Source organism: Melospiza melodia, chromosome 5 (genome assembly GCF_035770615.1).
Source record: "Melospiza melodia melodia isolate bMelMel2 chromosome 5, bMelMel2.pri, whole genome shotgun sequence".
NCBI lineage: Eukaryota > Metazoa > Chordata > Aves > Passeriformes > Passerellidae > Melospiza > Melospiza melodia.
The window spans coordinates 70,190,725-70,210,469 of NC_086198.1; the positions used below are offsets into that span (position 1 = coordinate 70,190,725).

Genomic DNA, 19,745 nt, shown 5'->3' on the forward strand with positions numbered 1-19,745 from the left:
TCCACAGAGATGACAGCAGCTGCACAAGGACACACGGTGCTGCTGCTGCAAGGCAGTGTCACTCACTGGCATAGGCCAAGTCTGGCTTTGCATGCTGGTTTAGTTTCATCTGCAGAGTAGAGGTCGAATATACTGAAGACATATCTGCCCATATTTAATTTGTAGGGGTCTGACTGCAAGCATTAGCAACAAATGTATAGATTGGGAAGCCACCCTGTGTTTTAGGGGAAGTCTGTTAACAGCTTGCAAAAATTCAATGTTTTGCTTTGGGTTCTGATTTCATACAATTTTTGAGCAACATGGAATGAAATTTTTTCTCTGTATGAATTCACCCATGTAAGATTATCAGTTTGAACTTCAAACATCAGCATCTGCAAATGGTTTTGTTGCCTCTGTGAAATTAATTGTTTCCTAGCCTATCACTAGGCATATGTGTTTCATCCATAGCCTGAGCAAGATCTCCTTCAGAAATGATTACTAGCAAAAAATGAATTGTTTCTTTAGTATCTGATGGGTAGACTTAGAGTAGTAAAGATAAGCATGGAGTGGTGTGCCTCTTCTCATTATATTTCCCTTCTGTAAGTCAAAAGAGGAGACATAGTTTTAAGACATCACTGAAGCACTCTTGCCTGGCACTAATTTTCTTATCATTTTCCTGCATGTGTTATTCATAGGAGTTTTATTTTCATAAAATACATAGAGGCAGAGGAAAGCTTTAAATCTTTTAAAATCTTCTAAATCTATCTCTTAATTGTTTTCAGTAAGTAATGGCACAGGAATGGAATTTCTTTACGTAAAAATACAAAAGCTAGATGCTGTCTCACACAGGGAGAAACATATTTCAAGCAGATGGGCTTTCAAATGAGGATGAAAACAGCAACTCATGGATGACCAGGTGCCAGGTTTTTCTGTCCCGAAGAACTAAAAATAATTTACATATTTTTGTTTTTAAAACATTTGCATGTCATCTTGGTGTGATTACTGGCACATGTTGTATTGATTCAACTTTATTGTCACATTATTCTTTCACATTCAAGGGTCACATGTGCTCCACATCTGGTGAACATTGAAAAGCCTTTTGAAAAGCATCACCATGTTTTTGTTCTTAGAAATGCTTGTGACAAATATCACAGTCTTGCATCTGCTTCTGCTATTGGTTGCAAACAGGATGCACTAGGCTGTGCCTACTGTCCAGTTACAAAACCACGAAGGATAACATAATACATTTCCTGTTAGCTGAAGTGATTAACTGCTTGGCTATTGGTCCTTGTTCCTTGCACTAGAATGACTGATAGGAATGAACTTTTTTATAGCGATTCATACTAAAATATAATCTTGCTTTTAAGCAGAGCATGCTCTAAAACCCACTAGCCTAGTATTCAATGTCAAAAGTCTCCAAGAAGCTACTACTTAAAACATTCTGGAAAAAAAAAAAGGTTGAATGTTTTCTGATAGATCTGCCAGTGCAGTTCTGTTTGGTACATTGCTCAGTGCATTCTGTAGTGTGGCTGCATGACTATTTAGCACGCTTCATGACAATGACGCTGCATTTATGGTGAACATCTGACAGTGAGAAGTACACTCACTGTGAACTCCATCTGTTTAGAATGTACATTTCCCATACCAAACCAGTTGCACGCAAAGAAGATTGCAGTGTGCTTTTGGCACATTATTTATTATGTAGGGCAAAGTTAGACACCATGATTAGCATCTTCTTGTGTTTCACCCTTAGGTGCATATTATATAAAATCTCATTTGGAGATACCTAAACCCAAACCTGAAACATGTTTAGTTGGGCTTAGAATGAAGGAGAAAATATTCTCTTGACTCAATAATGACCTTCATTTCTCTTTTGGGACTTGACTTCTGACACAGAGTGAAGGCCAAAATAAAACCCAGACTGAATGAGGGCCCTGACTTAAACCTGCTTTTAATTAAGCCTTGTAAAGAAGCTTTTCTGCTAAAACTCTCAGGTTGAAGAGTTCATGCAAAAAAACCTCCCTGTGGCTTATGAACAGCCAAAGTGGGGACATTCAAACATACATTTTTGAATAGTTTAATCCAGAAAAAATGCAAGTGAGAAAATCCATATTATTTCTTTAATGCAGTTTCTATCAGATCACTGCTTCTCCAGTTATTTTATTTTTTCATTGTTCTGTGTGTTTCAGTTAAAACTTAATGCTGCTACAAGATGTTTTGATATTAACAAAAAATGAAACTGAAATTGTTTTGGTTTCCTTTTTTCCTAATTGCACATAAATCTGGCCCAGTTCAGCTGGACACAGTTACAGCGTGCTAGACATGTAATACACATTTCAAATCAGAATCCTTGTGCCAAGGCAAAGGTCAAAGTAATTTTCTTGTTTGTTTGTTTTTAAAGGGATTAAATGAATGTAGTTTTACCACAAGGAAACTGACATCGTCCATTGCTCACTTACGGCTTTGAAGTCCACATTTTAATGGGAGAGGACAATCCTGTCTGGACCAGTGGCAGGGATAATTTCAGAAGTAAAGGCTGTGTGTTTTCTGTGCAAAATGATGCTCTTTGTGCAAGATGTCTGCTAGATCACTTACACTATCAACCCCAGACAAGAGCTTATACCACATTAAAAAAAAACTGTGGCTTCAGTGACAGGCTGTAAACAAAAGGGGTGGGATACAGTTAATGGCAGCAGTATAGTGCTAAAGAAAAATAAATAATTCCCTTTTACTTGCAACTGGCAAATGCCCAAATGCTGAAACATCATCAATCATCCTTGATGACTAGATGAGATCATAAACTGAATGAGGAAAAATAAAGTTGAATTTAACTTAAATTGTGATTGGCACAGTAAAAATTAACTTTCACCCTAAAAAATGTTTTCTTCTTCCAAAACATTTCTAATTGCCACCCTTCCCAACTTTTCCCCACCCATTGCAGAAGTTCCAAGTGCTCCTCAGTGTTGGTAATGTCAGCCTTCCATGTCTGTTTCAGCATGTGTTTTTAGGTTTTTTTTTGTTGAGAAGCAAGCTGCTTTTGCATTTCTTCCAAAAAAACATCTTAAGTGCAGTCTTTATATAAATACTGAACATCATTTTACTCATAACCTCATAATTCACCAGTCTAGCAGCTGAATAATGTAGCAGGCATAGAAGACTGAGAAGCAAAGGATGTTATACAGACCAGGAGAGTAATTCTGACAAAAATCTGTTGGGGAAAAACTTCCTGAGAAAAATACATTGAGTTTCTTTTTCAGTTCTTCACACATTACAGTTTATTGTGAACAAAATACACACTCAAGGGAACAGTTATGTAGTGTCAGGAAAATTGACTTGGTATTTTAATTTTTACAGCTGTTTGTGTTTTGCACCATGATTTTTTAAAAGTATCTATATCATATCCCTGGAAAGAGTTGTTTGTTCTTCATGAGTGGATGGCTTTAAATATAAATAATTCAAAGTTCTCGAAAGTTTAAGACTTAGTAGAAATAATACTAAAATTCCACCAATAGTGTGAAGCCCTGACATTGGATCTGGCAGACTACAACATTATTTAAAAGATAAAGCAATGTATCACAAATATTGCAGCCAGGCAATGATCATTACTGATTTTTTGAAAAACATCAGATGAGAGACTGGAAAAATCAGTTTGTCACTGATTTTGATAAGTAATAAGCAAGGAAATGTTGTAGTTCTAGACCATTGCTTTAAAGGCATTGTTGCATCCTGGCTATTCATGGCACATACCAAGTAAATTGAGAGTATCAGTCTCATTCTTAGGGGTCTAATTGATGCCAAATTGGCAGAGATTGAGTGGTATGGGAGCTCAGGCTACCCCTAACCTCCTGAGCTTTTGCATACTTACTTTATCAGTGGTGTAGATAAGGCTTTTGCTTCACCATGCTGTCAATCTGGTCTTTGCTCTAAGATGAAAACTTTGAATTTAATTATGTAGCATGGGCTTGGGTTCAGCCCTCTCCTGTGATATCAGATGTGTAAAGGTCTGATGGTAATTAGTGTGTATTACTTGTGAGAGTTGGGAACAAAAAAAGTGAGCAATCTTTTTGATATATACACTGAGAGACTGGATTTTCCCTCTTAATAAAAAAAAAAAAAAGGCATAAATGCTGACTTAGAATTGCTCTGATTATGTTGTGTTATAATGGTGGATCAGTCATGCTGTTTGTTTATTTATTTGCATAATAAGATTTGGGGGGGAAATCCATTCTAGACTGAGTTAAAATTCTGCCAGCATATGATGATTCCACGTTATTTTATGTGGAGAGAACTGTAAACTGAGAACTTGTGATTTTGAAGGAATGTCTTTCAAAGGCTCACTGATCATTGCAGCTTGGAGGGATGCAGCCAAAATAGTATTTTAACTTTTTTTTTCCCCCTGTTATACATGTAATTTTTTTTGTCTGTGTTGGCAGGAGGCTTAGTTTGTGGATAGATGTTTATCCTTTACATGATCACGTTCATATAATCATTCTTGCCAGAAAGTGGAAACATAAGTACAGAGGATTTTGAGACACCCAGAGTAGCTTTTGTGGACGTGGAAGATTTAACAGTAGTTGGTAGGGCTGTCTCAGTGGCCAGTGCAGGAGCATTTGGATGTGAGAACTGTGGGCTTTGTGGCAGTGCTCTGCTGCTGTCAGGAGAGGGAAACATGACTGACACACAACCAGGGCCACATGGCCCTCCTAGGGCCACAGTGTCTTTTGGAAGGACCAATAGTGAAGGTTAATTGTAACACATTGTTCTGGAGTATTTTGTTTCAGGTTTGCTTTACTGAAGCTACCACATACGTTCCTTGAGTGATTTGATATAGACATTTAATAACCTTGTCTTCTCAGTTCATGGTATAGTTAGATGAGATAGGTGGCTAGTGAAACGTGTGACCTAATTCAAGACTGAGAACTGGTGGACTCCAAGTCTCAGTTATTTTGCAGTTGGCTCAGTGTTTGCTAGCCTGTGCTCAAAGGAGGATTGTGCTGGTTCCAAGGAGAACTTCTTACAGCTGAAAGCTGAGTCAGCTCTTGCAAAAGCCATTGATACCTCAGTCTCAGGATAAAGAGTGAGTTTGGAACTTCCCAGGATTCCCAATGTTTTTTAAATCAAGAAATTTTACCCATTGTTTTGCCATTGCCATTAGCAAAGTTGCCTTTGCTGTGTGATTTCTACATTCCTACCTGCAGCATCAGAGCCTGTTCTGAATTTTGTGGCCATGGCACTAAATATTCTACATTTAATTACACTCTTTGCTGAAACAGCATGAAATACTGGCTTTTGGAGGTTACCCTTGCTCTTTTCATGATGTTTGGATTATTATTGGTCATTTGACTGTTGATCAGTTACCTACTAGTTATTCTCAGGCTAAATGTTTTTTTTGTTGCTTTTAGTGCAAATTTTCTGTTGCTCTGTGCCTGAGGATTTTAATAGCTTCACACCAAAAGTTGGTAGATCCATCTATTGAAGGATAAGGGTATGCTCTGGAAGATTAGTAACAAGAATAACCTTCAGACATCCTCCATGAATTCAGCACTTCAGTTTAGTATAAAACATTGTTGTTCCTGTAGTAATCTAGAACTTTAGCAATCTGTTTTTTGGTAAAATCAGTAAGAATTAGTAACAGAGATTTCAGATTTTTTTCCTGACAATAATTTTTTCTTTTGGTAACAGTAAATATGTATTTTTCATGTCCTTCACTTTACCCACGTGTACTAAAAGGTTGCAAGTTTTAAATTATCACTAAACTAGTAAAACAATCATTCTTATTCTTCAATGATCCTCTGGGAATCTGGTACCAGAAATAAAGATTCCAGGAGCCAGCTCTCCTGCAGGAATGAGGAATTCTGATTACTTGTTTCAGAGTATTTGTCCACCCCGTGGACTGGTTCGAGGGTCAAGATCTGGCAAAGACATTTCACTCCCAAGGGAAGTAGAAGCTATTGAGGCCAGTGGGTAAATTTAAGTAGCTTCATTTTTCTTTTCTAATGCTTCTGCCGAGGATCATCTAAGCCCTCACAAAAGTTGTGCTAAATAAAAGGAAACTGTTGCACTTTAAGTATACATTTGCCTTTAGTGGCTAATGGAACATTCACATCATCTTTCATTTTGGACATGAAGTATAGCAACTTCTGGTTTTTCTTCAAGGAATTTGGTTTGTCGGGGAAACATCTGGTTTATGTAAATGAGCAGGGAACTCGATACGCGAGAAGATGATTGCAAAATAGCATCTACGTGGTCTCTGCATCAGTCATTCAGTTACCTTTTGAAAAAATAAACAGCTATTACATCTGTAATTGCTGTCCCTTTTTCAGTGTGCCGTGTTAATGAACATGTTTTGCTCCTGTGAATTTAAAACAAATTAAAAAAAAAAAAAAAAAAAAAAAAGAGAGACACAGAGAGAGAGAGAGCTAAGCAGCATGTCCGCAGCAGAAAGGACGTAGCAGGATTTTGCTGCTGCTGGGATGCGGCTGCAGGGGCCGAGCCCAGCCCGGATCCGTTTGCCAGGCGGCGGCTCCACGCCCGCCGCGCTCCAACAGCGCCACCTGCAGGCGGCGCCTGTGGCCGGGGCGCTCGGGCCGCGCCGCCGGGAGCGCCCGGTGCCGCCGGGAGCCTGACGGCTGTCCGGCCGTGGGGGCTGTCCGGCCGTGAGGGCTGTCCGGCCGTGGGGGCTGTCCGGCCGTGAGGGCTGTCTGGCCTTGAGGGCTGTTCCCCCGCGGGGACTCTCCGGCCGTGGGGGCTGTCCAGCCGTGGGGACTGTCCAGCCGTGGGGACTCTCCGGCCGTGGAGGCTGTCTTTCTGTGGGGCTTGTTCCCCCGTGGGTCTATCCCCCCATGAGGGCTGTCCCCCGTGGGGGCTGTGCCCCGTGAGTCTCTCTCGCCATGGGGCTTGTCTCCCCGTGAGGGCTGTCCCGCCATGGGGGCTGTTCCCCCGTGAGGGCTGTCCCGCCATGGGGCCCGTCTCCCCGTGAGGGCTGTCCCGCCATGGGGGCTATGCCTCTATCCCGCTGTTTCGCCTTCCTCGTCGCAGACCCCTGCCCGCGCTCCTCCCTTGTGTTAAAGTTTAATTATTCTTAGTTCAGCTTTGCTCCGTCTCGGCCATGTTTTATTAAAATTATTTTGGTGGCGTTTCTCTTCCATGTTTTCTGATGTGGAAAAACAAGTCGAAACCCACTTATCACATGAATCATTGTTAAAATCAGCAGTAGTCCTCTGTGTAAAATCTGCCAGTAAAAGCCGGGAGGATGGGGATTAAACCTGGAGCACATTAAATTAGTTCCAGTCTATCCCAAGCAGGCCCTGCATTGCTTGCTTAGGCAGGCAAAACGGAAACAGGCAGTTTATAACGAGGCTGGTTTAAAAACCGTGGGGTTCATTTGAAAATGATTTATATCTCTCACTTATATAAACATTACAAACGTGGGCTGCAAGCAGGAGGCAAATCTTTATCAAAATCTCTTTAAGAGCTTTTTCATTGTGAAGAAAATGGACAGCGTGTACTCTTGTTTGAAGATTCGCCAATATCTGTACGCTGATCTCTTCTCAATGCTCTTAGTAATTAAAATATGACTCAGGGTAGAACAGAGAGACCACCAAGCAGTAGTTTGCTAGGGTCTGACAGAAGTGGCCATGACTGAGGTGGCAGAGGGACGTTATTTGGAGGCGGGAGAAGAGATTGTTCTGAGACTAGTTTAGGATTTTTGTAGTAGTTATAAAAAAAGAAAGAAAGGTGGAATTTTAAATAGAAGCAACTGTGTATACATTTATCTTCACCCACCCCCTTCCCATGCTGCTTTTCTTACACAGTAGCAGAGACATTTTGTGGGCTATGTGATCTTTGCTAGGGCCTCCAGCACTTTCTGTTGGGAAAGATCAAAATGCTTGCTCCACGAAAACTAGAAATAGTCTGGGATGTGAGGGTCCCAGGTGATGACTGGAGTGCTAACTCACATGGTAACATTTCTGGGTAACTTAATTGTGATGATGATGTTTTGAAAAGCTATTTTTAGAAGGAGTAAACATACATTAGTGCAGTAAAAAAATTATTTTTAGTAATAACAGTTATTTCTAGCTGTTGCAATACCATTTTACTGCATTTAGGGTACATTATAAGAGTTGTTCAGATCCTGGATTTAACAGAAAGTGCTTTTCATATTTCATTTTGATGTTAATAAACAGTGTCTAAAAGAGCTTTGTAATACTAGTCTGCCTTCCAAAATATGATCCAAGGCTCAGATAAATGATTTAAAGTATTGTGTGCATTACAATATATAACAAAGGTACTCTGGATTCTCTCATCAAACTAGGGTGTCTCAGACCTCCATTTTTTTTTGCTGCAGTGGTGTCTCCATACAGAGTATCACTTAGGACCCAGAAGTCTGATTGTCATGTCCTGAGAGCATACTGACAGATGGCTTGTTAGAAAAGTGGAGTGCTGTGGAGTGATTTTAGAATTTTCTAGTATACTTTAAGAAGAAATTTGGATTTTTCTGCTGTTATAGTAGTACGAGTATGCTGCAATGGTAAAGGTTGGAAGCACCCCCTTCCTGAAGTGTGGGGAGCCAGATAAGAAGGAAAGAAATTATATCAAAATGCTGTATTTTCTCTTTTTAAGACCTGTGCAAGAGAGACTGTGAGATACACTGACATACCCATACTGGCTTTTGTAGAAAGAAGCCAGTTGATGGTGAGCTCCATCTTGTGACACCTTGAAGGCTATTGAAGCTCACTCTAAATAGGTTACAGGGGACTCAAGTCTGCCTCCATTGTGTTGGCATCAGCGTACCATGGCTCATAATGTACATGGGGGCTGTAAAGGGACCTCTTAACTACACTGAAAGTTTTTTCTCATATCCAGGCCTCAGCACCAGGCTATCAGAGCACTCAAATTAGTGTTTGGTAGCATGGGAAGCTACCACTGCTTACAGGTATAGAAAGGCAAGAAGGGCACATTTGGACTTGGAGCTGAGCATTGGTCTCTAGAGGATCAATCTAGTGCTGACCACTGGGCCAGGAGTCCTTTCTTTGGCTACCAAAAATCATAACAGGTAACTAACTGAAAAACACCTTGGAACCTCACCTTCTAGCATATACAGCTGAATTTGTGGGGTTTTTCTTTCTTTATTGAATAGGTTTGGGACTTTTTTTATATTGAATATAGTAACCACCTTTTGTTGCCTGTTAAAATAATTTTTTAAAATGTAGTTAACATTAAAGTAGCTTAAGCCAGATCTAGTCTTATCTTTAAAGCAGAGTATTTTTTTTCCAAGTTAAAATGAGGTGGAATATACATTTGCCTACCTCTTTAGAGTGAAACTTGGAACATAAATGCTTTCTGCATGAAACAACTAGGAAATACATATGAAAAAAACTGAAAACTTCTGAAGTCCTTAAATGTTTGGAATGGCATGCATGATTTAAGTGGTTTTAGATATTGGGACCAGATGTCCTGTGCTCCAGTGGTCTCCCTTTGTGCAAATGGGATTTCATGAGGGATAGCTATGCTGACTCAGGCGTTTGGCTGAGTGGGAGGGAAATCCCAGGCGGACAGAAAATGGGATGGTTTTTCTAGTTGTAGCTCACGCTGGACAAGTGGATGGGGAGGAGGTGTGGCAGGAGCAATCCCCGGCACATGGCCAGGATGCCCTCACATGGCCCTTGCAGCTGGCACTGGGAAAGCAGTCCGACATCTTTTCCATCCAGAGCAAGGGCCAGCAGCAAAACCCCTGCCAGTGCCACCCAGCTGGCCTGGCTCCATGTGGGGATGATGGGAATGGTGAAAGGAACCAAAAGAGGAGAGGACTTGCCACATGCCAACCAAAGGAAGGACATGTGGGCCAAGAGGCAAAGAACATCATGTCATGACTGACAAGCAGGTGTTGCATGTACTCTCTAATAACAAGCATCCTAAAAATTCACATACCCACACCAGCCCTGGCTGTGCAGTCTGCTCACCACTGCAGGTGAATACCAGCACAGAAGATTCCTGCCCAGCTAGGGAGCTGAAGAAACAGTTTGTAGGTGGTTGAGTTAAATTGTGCTTGAAAAGAGAACTGCTAGCTTCTAGAGCAGGAAAGCACTTCCAAGATGGAATGAGAAGATTAAAAGAGTGGGATTTCAATAGTGTTTCACCATAATTGTCATTTTGCCTATGCTTGTATTTCACTTGATGTTTAATATTATATAGATGCTGAGTAGTTATTGCTGCAGTTCACACATTTATAGGGGAAAAAATGTCCTTTTCTTTGGAGTATCAATGTTCTGCCACCTGCTGTTCTCTGAAAGATGATTAGTTTTTCATGGTACTAAAAAACTGGACAGGAAAATTAAAGGTTTAAACCTGTTACATTTCATAGGATGGAGTGAGATATGGTTCTATAATTAACTTTCTTTTATTTTGTCCAACCTTAGGAGATAAAAAAAATGTCCTTTCATTTGCAAATCAGGCTACAGTGAGCATCCTCCAGTGAGGATGTTCTGTGAATGAAAGATTCCTTCCACACACAAAAATGAGCCAGGCATTTTTAAGTTAAAAACTTATACATATGACATCTGCCTTTAATCACCATGAAAGCCTGAATCCTGCTTGAAGTGTGGTGAGCCTTGTACAAGGGCTAAAAATGCCAGTACTCTATTGTGATAACATTTACTGTACTGATTAGCCGTGGTGCTTTGCAGCAGAACAATAATCTGCCTTTTGTGTCTTTGTGTTGCCATTGTGTCTCCTTCCTGTGGTTCCAGCTGGGGCTGGGGCTGTGGACAGAGCAGTGGGGTCTCCTCTGCAAACCTCCCATGTCCATATATTTTTATGTATTATGTCTGACTATCTGCAAACCAAGGTCTAAAATATTTCAAATACAATGCAAAACATTTTCAAATTAGCTACTGCTTAAATTTCTAGAACAACATGATCTGGTACCTAGTCTCACACAACCATCTCATGCAAGTTGATGTTTTAAATGTCTTTCAAGTTTCTTGACATCAAGGAGTTTCAGTCACTATTACTTTGGTAAATTCCAACAGTTTTTGTTTTAGTGTAGATTGTCTTAGTGGTAGATTTTCACCAAGTTTCTTTAATCTCAGGGATACTGCAAAATGGGGTATGTTCTGCTCAAAATAGTACCTCTATTCATCATATTTTATGTAAAAGTATGATCTCTAAGTATCACTAAAAAATACCAGGTGTACATTTGGCCCAACCTTAGTTGAAATCATTATGTAAGTGATGCTTTGGTGCAAACTGGCATTGTGGCAATGTATGATTGATATCCTGGTTGTCTGTTAATATCAGGCTTCTAGGGACAGAAGTTGACTGGATTTATTTTTAAAAGTTTGATGGTAAGATAACACACTTAAACACAGAAAGCCAGAAAACAAATGTCTTTCAGATGGACCCAAACAGTCATGCAGGCTCTAAATTCCTTTTGTTTTTCACTTGATATGACTGGTTTTGCCTTTTTACCCTCATCCCCAGCCCTCATTTTTCATTTCTGGTACCAGTGTCCACCGTGGTCTGACCCATCACAAATGTCTGGAGATTTTCCTGCAGCTCTGAGGAGTTTCTGGAACATTTGATGCTAGATTAACATAGGACTGAAGGAGGAGACATAAAATGAAGATTTGAGAGAAAAGAGATGATAGAAAAGGCAAGAATTTTCCTGTGAAGGAAAAGAGGAAGATGGGCTTGTTTTGACTGTTAGTCTCATTTTATGACTCACTGCTTACAGCCTTTACAGCATGTATTGCTTTCATCCTTTCTGCTGTTTCTGAAGTATTTTTCCCTCACAGTTCCCAATTCCTTTCACTGCAATCAAGAACGGTGCTAACAGTTTGTAGTTCTACTCACCAGATGTATTTAATGTACAATATTCTATTCCATGAGACCACTGAGTCTGTGCTTTCTGCTTGTTTTCTGCCCTTTCACCCTCAAAAGTCTTTGTAAAATGTGCACACCACTTGGAACATCCTCACCAACTTGAGAACTGGAAAAAACATCGTTTCAACTTCTCTCATTCCTCCTGTGCCTTTCTTCACTAGATTAAGAGCTGTCTCTTCTGTCCAAAGAGACACATAAATTGTTATTCTTCCTTTTGGTAAGGAATTGTTTCCCACTATGAAATTCACCCTTTCAATTGTTTTGTAACTCCTTTCAATGTTATCTCTAGTTTTTCACATCCTCTTAGAAATACAGACTCTAAGACTCAGCACGATATATAGGAATTAATCCTGACACTGCCACATGCTTTAGTAAACCTGCTTTCCTACTTCTGTGCCATGGATACTGTCTTTTATAGTGACATTGGTCCTTTTGCCTCAGCCTTGATGTAAGTATGTTTATTACGGATTGGATCAAAAATGCAGCTGAGCCAGTTTGTTTAACAAAAAAAAGTTCACTTTGCTCAAAACCAGCTGCCTGCAGAAGATTAAGAGAAGAGGACAAGGTTATATGATATTCTCCCTGTTCCAACCATTATGAGTTCTGTAACAGTTGTCGTTTCTGTGTATTTACTGATATTTGAAGGAATTTTTTTGCCCTGTGAGATTTCCCATCATCTTTGCGAGCACAAGTAAGAATTTAGCAGCACAACAACATTTGGCAAGAAGTTCCACATCTGAGCAAATTGCATGAGGAAATACCTCCATTTAATTTGCTCTTTAAACTGGCTCCTTTCCAGCTTTGTATATTGCCTCTTTCTTGTTGTGATGAGACAGAGTGAGCAATCATTTCCTACCTGCCTTCCAGGTCCACTCATGATTTTTTAGACCTTTTCTCTCTACTGGGTCATCTATTTTTCTAACCTGAATGATTACAGCTAGTCATCTTAGCAGGAATTCAATCATTTTCTTTGTCCTGAGCATCTCCCAAATCTTTTTCAGTACACATCTCTTGGGACAGAATCCCCTCCTTCTGCAGACATGATCTATTGAATGACCAAATTGGTTATACTATATTTTTCATGATTTATACCCCTTTTATTTGTTTTCTAACCCTCTGGATTCTTATCCCTTGCTTTGTAGTGGTTGAAGGTTTTCCCATTGTTTCCCTCAAAATTGATGAGGTTTAACCTCATAGCATACTATGTTATCCCTGTGCCCAGGGATTTTCTCAGTTTTGAACCCCTACCATGTTCTAGCAATTTTCTCAATATTCAGAGACTTACAGAAACAAACAGCTTCAAAAGATCCTGACATGCAGAGCATCAAGATCTTTTTCTGATACAGATTTTATCTTGGCTGTGTCTGTATTCCTTTTTCATTCTGCTGATTCATGTTTTTACCAAGCATGTCTGTAGAAGCTATCACAGCTAAAAGCTTTGACTGAGTAGGTTGGAAGTATTCCCTTTTTAACCTGCTGATGAGTCTCTCATGTCAGACATGAGTGATTTAAGTAAAATTCTCCTTATCCTTGCAGAGATTCATCTAATAAAATCCAGACTTATAAAATACCCTTTTTTTCAGTACATTGTTGCTGCTGTGCCCCCATGAACCCATTAAAATATCTTAACACAGCTGTACATGTCGATGATTTCCAAAGAGAGAGGGAAAAACTGGACCATACCATGTAATGATACATTGCCCAACAGCATAACTCACTGCAATGAGGTAATTTTGGTGCTGTGGAGGAAGAGATATCAGTGGGCATTTGAATTTTCTTAAAATATCTAAGTCTTGCAGTACTGACATAGTGACAGAATCTGCTTGTTGTAGCAGCAGGAACAGAAATAACTGAAGAAGTTGTAAGATTAAAAAGAAGAAATTGTCGACAACTGTGGTCCTCAGTGAAGACAGGAGAAATGTGTTAAGAAGAAATCTTACTTATGTTGTTCAAAATATAGTTTCTTTTATGTCCTAAGGATATTAGTTAAAGAAAAATACTGGAATATACTACTTTGGCTGTGGGATCCAGATGAAATCCAATTGCTTAGGTCATGATCATAGGCTAGGGAGTTATTGGCAGAAAGAACTGTCCTGGGCTTTGCTTTTGTTTTGGTTTTAGAAATGATAGGGCTTGAAGAGCCTGTTTTAAATACTTGTGTTGTTATCACATATTAGCTGTTAAGTGTCAATGCTGTGTTTTTGGAATTATGCAAGATATGGTAAAAAAAATTATCTCTGACCAGAAGAGCTTACAGATGTTGTGCTTTTAAAAAGTTTTATGTTGTCAGTAATTTCTTCTTGCCTTTGACTTGTCACTGTGTTCTGTAGTAACTTCTAACATCCCAGATAGATATTCCTCAGGTATATCAAAGGGCTTTTGTTATCTGTATTGTTGGCTGATAGACACCAATTAAGCATCTGGGCATTTGACAGTGTATTGAAGAAGTCATCCTATGAGCAGGTGATTATTTCTATAATTTTCTTTTATGTCTTGGCAACCTTAAATTCTAGCTCATCTAAGCTTTAAGTTGGCACCGTTGCATAAGGAGGCAGTCCAATCTTTGTCCTTGACAACTAGTGTGTTTCTGTGGCCAAGCAGTAAACCCAAGCAGAGAACCAGTATGGTTAGAATGATTTGATTTAATGCACAGTCACAGAAACACTCTAGCAGGTGCACAAGGAAGAGGCTGGTGTGGTGAGTGGAAGGTGAGAATGAAGTCTAATTGGGAGAGCATGTGCAAGGGATGAATGTGAATTTGTATCTTTGACAGTGTGAGCCAGGTCAAAAATAGCTTCTGGAAAGCTTACTCCTTTTCTTTCATTTGTTTATAGTAAAATTTTAAGATGCTGTCTCTCTACAGGGAGAGCCTGAAAATTGTCTCTCCAGTTTTGAGAACATAGTTCTTTGGGCAATGTTCAGAGTGGGTGATAAATGCAGAAAAGAGGGCAGATTGATTTGGCTCTGTAGGGATATTTCATTCAAACAGAAGAATCATTAAAAGTAATGACAGAAGAGACAGATCCTAGATTCTTTTACTGTTTCCTGTGTCTCTTACTAGCAGTTTAGTTCTGCACTGTTTTCTTTATATGTGTATCCGTGGTGGGTTTCTGTATCGTTTATCAAGTGACTAGACAGACACTGCCATTAAAGAGAGGAAGGTGCGGTCTCTTGGTATTGGCAAGGACAAGTCATAAAACTGTTTTGGTCTCCAACAAAAGGCACTGGGTGTCTCCTGATCTTGAATGGCTTACACTTTTTTTTAAACTGGAGGCAGCCATTTACTGCCAGCATCTTACACCTCCACTCTCAATCTGCTGTGAGTTCACTCAATGCTGTGTCTGCTTTCCCCTAAGGCCAAAGTTTGCTCATTCTCCCTGCAAGGAGAGGCTTTGTCAGCCCCTCCCCAGCTGGAAACATAGGTTTGAGACTAAAACTTTACTTCCTGACAAAGGAAATACATAGATAGTGGACTTTTGTTATCTAAAATCACCTGTCTGAGTAACTGTATGCTCTGTACTTTGGCATACACAGATTGAAGTGTTTCCTAATAGTGAGAGTGTGGTACTTTGAAGAACTTTTTTTTTCTGTTTTGTGTTCTGGGTTGCTTATTCTTAAATGATACCCTAGAAATATGTGAAGAGAAGACAAAGCAGAGGTACACTTTTATCAAAACCTGCCTAAGTCAATAATTAAAATAATTTCTAGAGCTTCATGTGGCAAATCGTAATTTGAATGGTAAGATCATACTTAACTGATTTATTGTGTGAAATCACTAGTCACATGTAGGCCATTTAATAAAAACTAAATACATGAAATAATTGTTTTGCAGGGAGTACAGACATCTTCCCACCCATATGGAAATTATGTGCAACCAACCCCAAATCTCAGATGGCCAAACAGTGTAAAACAGCGAGTAGCAGCATTTGATTTATGGGCAGCTGAGCACTGCAGGCAGCAAGGACTCCTCCTTAGTTTGGCAGCGCCTGTTGTTTTTACTAAAATGACTCTTCCTGCAGAGATCTATTACCATCAAAGGATCTGAGCCAGTTTCACATACCCATGAGCTTCTCCTTTGGTGCCATTGTCACTTTTAGCAGTTAGAATGTTCTTGCCTCTGTCTGGGAAGGGGGAAGGTTAATATGCAGTCTGCCAAATGACAAACCACAAACAAGTCAAGCCCAGGTAAAACATGAAAAATCAAATGGGGCAACATTGGAAAGCTGCTTATTCCACATCTCTTTCGCCACCTAAGTTATCAATAAAAGGAGCTGTGTTTAAATAGGCCAGTCCCAGAGTTTGGGACAGCAAATTACCCAAGGGCTTGTGTGTTTCCACTGATTCTTCTACTGGTTTTACCTGTAGCTGGGTTTAGGGGTTTTTAGTTTTGGTTTGCCCAAAAAAAATTCTTCACTTGTATAAAGCTGTGTGGTTCCCATTCCAAGAAGTTCTGTTTAACTCATGCAACCTCTGAAGGAATTAAACATGTTTTGCTTCCTGAACAGAAGCCACTAGAATATTAATAGACTGAGGTAGTCTCTCAAGATGTATCTCCTCCTTCCTCCTGGATTTTAAAGAAAATAAATCCCACTTGGTTGAAGTTGATTTTTGCTTTAATGTTTTTAATGACGAGTTGAGGACACTGGGCTGGAAGCGCAGGGGTTACAGTGCTCAGTTCTCTTCTAAGTTTTGTCAGGGACACATGTTAATTCAAGTAAACTCTGAACCTCCTCTTCCTCCCAAACTCACTCTTTTTTCTATTGAGAAAAATAAGTCTAATGCTACATATGGCTTTAGATTCTTACAGTTATTTCAATACTGAAAATAATGCCTCTCACAGAATTGCAAAACATTTTTTCTTGGATTATTACACTTCCTCCTAATTCCTGTAGATCTTATAAATAAGATTTTAAATAAGATTTTGAAGCACAATGTCATGTTCAGTGTTTAAACCCCACCCCCCAGAATATATTTGTACTTTCTTCGCTATTATCCCATCTGCCAAAATTCAGGCCTTTTGCAAAAATCAGCAAATTGACATCAGTTTATTTTTCCTTAGGGACATCAACTTATTACACCACTTAAGTTCTAAAAATAAATAACTAAAGAGGGTGGAGGGAAGAGATGGAAAACAACAAAAATCTGTCACAAAGTCTCTCTGAATTCTGGAGAATGTATGATTAGAGCATTAAAATGTCCAAACAATGCAACTGAGCAGAAAGTGTTCAAACTTGGGCCCTTTTAGCTGGCTCTACATTAAGCAGCGCTGATGTTTTTATACAGTCTTTGGAAAGCTCAGAATTGACCTGTTTTTATTATTTTTATTGGCTCCCTTGATGATAGACAAATGGGGCTAACTTGAGGCCAACATAACCAGCAGGAAATTTGGGTCATGGGTAGTTACATTTTTAAAACTTGTGTTCTAGGGCTGTTCAATCAGGGTAATTGATTGATTGTTAGGTGGTGCAGGGAGCCCCTAAATCACTGGAGGTGGCCAGATAATGACTATCTGCCAGTGGATTTTGTTTGAGGCAAATTTCCCAACTCCCCGTGGAGCCATGCTCTGCAGTGAATTTGTGAGTCGCTTTTTTTTTTTTTTATGCACAGTCCAGTACAACTGGCCTGTTTGGACAAAATAGCCTCTAAAACTTGGAAGTTCCATTTGAAGTCCTCTGTGGTGCCATTTCCCAAGAGATAAGGGGAGAAACATTCCAGAGAAGTTCATACCCCAGAAAGACCCTACGTGCATTCTGAAGTTAATGGTTTATTACAGCTCTTTAATTTTTTTTTCCTCTTTCATTTTTACTTTGAAGATAAGAGGTGGCAATTGTTACTTGAAGTTGTTGAGTTTCAGCCTGTCCTACAGTAAATCACCCTGAAAGTTAAGACATGATTGTTTTAATCATGTATGTTTGAAAGTTTGCCAAAGATGCTGTACGTGTGTATTTGCAGGAGCCACGATCCTCAGGCAGGAGCTACTGACTCTACTGTTCTGTACAGCCATGGGCATCCTCAGTGCTCCATGCCTGTGGCTCATCTGTGCATGCAAAATACAGCTTTTTCAAGAACTCATCTTGGTGCTGCAGCAGCATGCCACGCACTTAGAGATGGAGTGAAGTAGAGTTTGTGGATTGGGAGGGGAGGAGGGGCATAGATGATGTGCCACTAGATAGAAGATGATGTTCAATAATACCTGGCACAGGTCTTGCCTCTTCATAAAATGAATTCAGGATAATATATACTGAAGTTTGTCATCTATTCCAGAATAACTCCACACATAGGTTTATCTTGATTTCTTAGATTTTTGGGGCTTATTAGGCTTTTGTTCATTGCAGATGGCTTCCTTATGATAGATGCGTACCTCTGAATTGCTTGAAGCTTTGTCTTTATCCATCTTAGGATCTGAAAGAATCTGTACTCCAGATGAGAATTTATTTGTGTAACTTTTTCAGAAGAGAAGAGATAATACTGAATTAAGGCAGGGCTCAGCTGAAATCCAGGAATCAAACAGCCTTGTTTTGAGGATGGCCCAGCTACCAGCACATGCCAGACCAGTGCCAAACACCATGGATTTCCTTCCTGAGTGGAGCAGTGCTTGGACTTACTGTGTATGTGATTTAGCACTCCCTGCCCAAACACAGAGGGTGCCAACCCTTTCTGGATTTCAGAATGTTCCTTCTTAGCTCCCACATGCTTTTGACCACTGCAGCTTTGTAATTTACTGCCTCAAGTCTGCAGTTGCTCTTACTGTTAGGAGTAGTGGATAGTTAGCAAATTCTTCTCCAAGGTATGTATTCAAATGGAAACATAACATCTGACCACACTGAAGTCTCAGGAGAGATGGGTCCATGGCAAAACTTTTATGTCAAGAGCAGGGTGGGGTCCCAAAGTCCACAGAAGTGTAGTTTCTTATAGCACAGCCTGGAAAAAAGCTTCTTGGAACTTAAGTAATTCATGCTTTCTTAATGATTGAGATCTGTGGTGGATCAGTGTAGGTATAAAAATGACAGTTTATTAGATGCTTGTTAGTGTTTCTGAGACTGACAAAGAACAACTGAAAATACAACCAGACCCCCTGAATTCTTGTATGAAGTACACCAGGAGATAAAGCTTTCAGTGTTTGTGTTCCTAAAGCCCTTGCATGGTTTTGCTGTTGTCTAAACTTGTGTCTCTTCCTAGTATGTTTGATTTCTATTTTATTACTTATTGTGAATCAATTTAAAGAGTAAATTATTGGCTCTGGTGCCTATTTACCATGACGAGTCTTTGTGAAGTTACTGTAATAACAACCAAGAATAAATGCCTGCAAACTTGACTCCTTGGATTACAAGAGATTTGATGTTTCACTGTACACTGTGAACTGACCCACAGGTTGTCACAGAGGATCTTTTGGGTAATCAGAGAACAAGGGGAGGGGTACTGGTGTTGCAGGAGACCTGGATGGACCTGAGCAATCACTACCACCAGGAGAGAAAGACTGTTCTTCTTTCCTCCCACACCTCCCTCCCCATCCAAGAGCAGCGTGTTCCTCCTGTTTGCCTTGCAGTGTTCCCACCTCTCACCTGATCCTGCTGCTGAGTTCCCAGCTAAGCCAAAGCAGAAAATTAGCATGTAGAAATTTCATTCACAGGTGTTTGTGGACAGTAGGGTGGCAGTTTGATGGTACAATTAATCATTGGCCTGCTTTGAGTGGCAGAGAACTGTACAATGGATCTAAATGCCAGTGCTGGTGTTGCATGATGTGGATGTCAGCAAGTCAATGGAATGTGGGCTTTGAACCCCCCGCTCATGTACAAAATCAAACTTGAGGATAAAGCCTAAAATTTAGAGGAAGTGTTTGACTTTGTACTTTGTACCATTTCTATTCATACCAAGGGATGGAT

The 19,745-nt window shown here is 39.9% G+C and overlaps 1 protein-coding gene across 1 annotated transcript in view; it reads left to right on the forward strand.

Annotated features, from left to right (window-relative positions):
• The window catches only part of SCFD2 (sec1 family domain containing 2), a 186,644-nt gene that overhangs the window by 59,366 nt on the left and 107,533 nt on the right, over positions 1–19,745 (forward strand). The gene's annotated exons all lie outside the window — the stretch shown is intronic.